Source organism: Tachysurus fulvidraco, chromosome 15 (assembly GCF_022655615.1).
Source record: "Tachysurus fulvidraco isolate hzauxx_2018 chromosome 15, HZAU_PFXX_2.0, whole genome shotgun sequence".
Lineage (NCBI taxonomy): Eukaryota > Metazoa > Chordata > Actinopteri > Siluriformes > Bagridae > Tachysurus > Tachysurus fulvidraco.
In genome coordinates this window covers 2553947-2558946 of record NC_062532.1, presented here as the reverse complement: position 1 = coordinate 2558946, position 5000 = coordinate 2553947, and the positions used below count along the sequence as shown (strand labels likewise).

Here is a 5000-nt window from a genome sequence, read left to right as displayed (position 1 = left end):
TCCGTAGCTTGAACCTGGGAAATTCCCATTTAATTCCCAGAACAGACGCAGAGGGCGCAGAGAGGAGGGAAGATATGAAATGTGAGGAAGGAGATGAAGGTTTAGCTACAGGAGGACAAAGGCAGAAGGATGAAGCCACGGAGGAGTAAACAATAGTGGAGGGCAGCGTGGACAGAGGTGTTGATTAATTCTCTAGAACAGCAGCTCGTTAACAGGGTCTCGTACATCAGACGTTCCGTATAAACAGATAAGGATAAGTCTTTCAGATGGACACACGTGAGTTGTGCTGCATGTCCTAATGCACATTACATGAGGCAGGTGTAAGAGATTTAAATAAAACGTGTAATTGTTTTCTCACTCGTTCCTCAAATTCATGAATTACCCACAAACACAAGGTGTTGTGAAGGGGACACATGGAAATAACGGTGTGTGTTCCATCCCACACTTGTGTGGGCAGGACGCGGCGGGAGCCGGGGATGCTGGGAAAGCTCAGATACGGAAGAACGCTCGCAGGGGACAGACGCTTCATAAATGCGCAATAGGAGATCCGTTTCGCCGTCGTGCGGTCTGAGCTCAAACATCAGGAAAAAAAAACTCACTGTAGCGTCGTCCTTATCGCAGGGGACGCTGTGGGGACGCTGTGATCGCCAGCTAAAATAAGTCCATATTTTATAGAGCGGCGTGGAGTCTCCCTGTGGTTAAGGAAACGTGGATGTAATATAAATGCAAAGCAGCTACGTCGCAGATTGTAAATATGTGTTTCCTCCCTGGAGAAGTTTGCACTGATGTTACTGTGCGACGTGCAGAACGACCCCGAGGCAGCGAGGACGCAGCGAGGACTCAGACAGGAATCAGTTCAATCCTCCGAGATTCTACGGCGCCGTTACAGACTTGTCCGAAACTTCCCACAACAACAAGAAACTAGTTTAAAGAACTCTTAAGTGTCTATTCGTTCATCTCAAATGCTGTCATGTAGGAAGTTAAATTATATTTCACCTCCCTGTTGTATGCCCAGGGTGCCTAGCTGGAGAAGAGAGAGAGAGAGAGAGAGAGAGAGAGAGAGAGAGAGAGAGAGAGAGAGGTATGAAATATGTGCTGATAGGAGATGAAGGTGGTTTGTTACAGAGTGGCTGCTGGGGTAAGCAGCGATGCAGCACAAATAACTTAAGGGGAAAGTGGAATGGATGGAGGAGGCGCATGACACCCGGTGGGGTAAACAGCACAGCAGGGCAGGTGGTGCTTTGTTTCTCCTGGAATTTGGGCTTGGAACACAGAACAGAGTTCGCTCAAGGCCAGCAGTGACAGTTTAGTGGTCTTGGGATTTGAACTCTCAACCTACGTGCGCAAGTTCAAAGTCTTAAACCCTGAGCTACCACTTAACAACAAGACGTGTGGAGCTCATTTATTTTCTCCTCTTCCGTCCTTTCTAAATCAACATCCTCATGGAACCATGAGAGGATTTTCTCTTTGTGTCATCAAGTGGGAAAGTCTGAGCAGAGCAGCCAGGACAGAGCAGCCAGGACAGAGCAGCCAGGACAGAGCAGCCAGGACAGAGCAGCCAGGACAGAGCAGCCAGAGCAGAGCAGTCAGGACAGAGCAGTCAGGACAGAGCAGCCAGGACAGAGCAGCCAGGACAGAGCAGCCAGGACAGAGCAGCCAGAGCAGAGCAGTCAGGACAGAGCAGCCAGGACAGAGCAGCCAGGACAGAGCAGCCAGGACAGAGCAGTCAGGACAGAGCAGCCAGGACAGAGCAGCCAGGACAGAGCAGCCAGGACAGAGCAGCCAGGACAGAGCAGTCAGGACAGAGCAGTCAGCATCACTACAAGAACAATCACCCTAGCGTATGTAGCGGCTCAGTGCTAACAGAAAACCGCATACGCCATACAGCTGTTTATAACCTTTACACAGCTGTAATGAAATAGTCATATTAATAGTCACCAGTCGTTAGGGATACGACCACTATATGTCATCACTAAAAGATACTCTATAGTACATGATGATATACACAGAAAGCCTCCATTTTGTGTATTATGGCTCAGGAAGTGTTTAATATCTGACACACACACACACACACACACACACACACACACACACACACACACACACACAGCTACACTGACGTGTGCTGTGAGATAAAATACACATAGCAGCAGGCAGATATCCTTATACATGTGTATAAACCTCACTGACATGTAAACCATGTGTACATTTAATCCCATCTGAATAAAGGCTGAAGGATCATGCAGCTAATTAATATGCAGAATTTATGCTAATTCTGCCACAATTATGTCAGACATTATAATACCTCAGTGTAGGTGAGTTGTGATTAGTTCTTGTCAATTTAAATCTCTCTCTCTCTTTCACACACACACACTCACACACACACACACACACACACACACACACACACACACACACACTCAAACACACTCACTCGCATGCACACACACACACACACACATACATACATACACACACACACGCGCACACACACACACACACACACGCACTCTCTCACACACACACACGCACACAGATAGAGCAGATATAGATCAGGTAGGAAAAGAAAAAGTTTTCCTTTAAGTGTCCCGCTGCAATCAGACGATGCTGATAAACACACAGCGGCGCCGCACAGACGGGCTGGAGGCTCGTATCGGAAAAGAATCAGTGGATCGGACAGACGCTGGCTACCTGAGTCGGGTCACTCTAAACAGCAGGGGCAGATAAAGGGCAGATGCAGGATCTGCCCCATGCGGCTGGCGCATTCGCTCCATTGATTTAGCTAAGCATCCGGCCTGAGTCACCAGTGTGGTCAATTCCATTCCAGCTGCTTGTTCATGCACTTCTTATGCCCTCTCTCTCTCTCTCTCTCTCTCTCTCTCTCACACACTCTGTGTGTGTGTGTGTCTCTCTCTCTCTCTCTCTCTCTCTCTCTCTCTTTCTCTCTCTCTCACACACACACACTCTGTGTGTCTCACTCTCTCTATCACTCTCTCTCTCTTTCTGTATATGTACTCTTTCTCTCTCTCTCACACACACACTCTGTGTCTCACTCTCTCTCTCTCTCTCTCTCTCTCTCTCTCTCTATCTCTCTCACTCTCTCTCTTTCTGTATATGTACTCTTTCTCTCTCACTCTCTCTTTCTCTCTCTCTATATATATTCTCTCACTCTGTGTGTGTCTCACTCTCTCTCTCTCTCTCTCTCTCTCCCTCTCTCTCTGTATATATACTCTCTCTCTGCCCGACACACTCCAGCAGAGCCCGCGTTAGCTGGCTGACTTTTATGATCTCTGACAAAATGGGTCTAATATAAGGATGTACTGTATGACTGCATGAGAGAGAGAGAGAGAGAGAGAGAGAGAGAGAGAGAGAGAGAGAGAGTGTGTGTGTGTGTGTGTGTGTGTGTGTGTGTGTGTGTGTGTGTGTGTGTGTGTGTGTGTGTGTGATGTCACCAGCTGCCTCTGTCCCAGACATCATGCCTGGCAGAGTTTCACCACTGAGTCTCCATCAGTGCTTTGACTCAGCCTTTGTAAAGAGAGTGTGAGAGTGAGAGAGGAAGGAAAAAGATATAAATGAAGAGAAACCATGACTGCTGTGACCGCAGGTGTCTGTTGTGTTTGTGGGTGTGGCCTGTGTGTGTGTGTGTGTGTGTGTGTGTGTGTTAAAGCCTGGAGCGTGTGCTCATGGTGAACCCGACGGTTCTTGCTGGAGTTCTGTTCTGTAATGGCGTATTGATTTCATCCACAATCTATCACAGGCTCTGAGGTGACCTGCAGGATAATGATGTTTGTTCCACAGGATCTCATTGAGGTTCTCACTCAGTTCTCCGCTGTCGTTTCACCTTAAAGGGACGTACAGTGAGAGCACAGTGTGGAACATCATCAGAAACCTCTAAAGAACGTGCACTCTTTAAAATGGAACTCTACAGCAAGTTGTTGTTCTACCACTTCAGAACCCTTCATTAGAACCTTGGTCCTTGGTTCCTTTGGCAGAAACCTAGAACAAAATCAGAGACTACTTTTGGTTCTGTAGAAGTTCTGAGTAGAACCTTGGTAACTTTTTCAAACCCAAAACCCAACAAACTCGTTTAGCTTAATTGTTGTTGTTGTGTTTCTCTGAGGAACCGTCTCTGTCTCTCTCTCTCTCTCGCTCTGTCTCTGTCTCTCTGTGTCTCTGTCTCTCTCTGTCTCTGCCTCTCTGTGTCTCTGCCTCTCTGTGTCTCTGCCTCTCTGTCTCTGTCTCTGTGTCTCTGTCTCTGTCAAAATCTACTGCTGATGTGTGTATATTGTGTTTGTGTAGTGATCTGTGTGTACTGTCTGTGTAGTGATCCTACTGTGTGTGTAGTGATCTGTGTGTACTGTGTGTGTAGTGATCTGTGTGTACTGTGTGTGTAGTGATCTGTGTGTACTGTCTGTGTAGTGATCTGTGTGTACTGTCTGTGTAGTGATCCTGCTGTCTGTGTAGTGATCTGTGTGTACTGTCTGTGTAGTGATCTGTGTGTACTGTGTGTGTAGTGATCCTGCTGTCTGTGTAGTGATCTGTGTGTACTGTCTGTGTAGTGATCTGTGTGTACTGTGTGTAGTGATCCTGCTGTCTGTGTAGTGATCTGTGTGTACTGTCTGTGTAGTGATCTGTGTGTACTGTCTGTGTAGTGATCCTAGTGTCTGTGTAGTGATCTGTGTGTACTGTCAGTGTAGTGATCTGTGTGTACTGTCTTTGTAGTGATCTGTGTGTACTGTCTGTGTAGTGATCCTACTGTCTGTGTAGTGATCTGTGTGTACTGTCAGTGTAGTGATCTGTGTGTACTGTCAGTGTAGTGATCTGTGTGTACTGTCTGTGTAGTGATCTGTGTGTACTGTCTGTGTAGTGATCCTGCTGTCTGTGTAGTGATCTGTGTGTACTGTCTGTGTCGTGATCCTACTGTGTGTGTCGTGATCCTACTGTGTGTGTCGTGATCCTACTGTCTGTGTAGTGATCTGTGTGTACTGTGTGTGTAGTGA

At 47.1% G+C, this 5000-nt stretch overlaps 1 long non-coding RNA gene across 1 annotated transcript in view; it reads left to right on the top strand.

Annotated features, from left to right (window-relative positions):
* Nucleotides 1-5000, top strand: part of LOC113649190 — a 30035-nt gene that overhangs the window by 21296 nt on the left and 3739 nt on the right. The gene's annotated exons all lie outside the window — the stretch shown is intronic.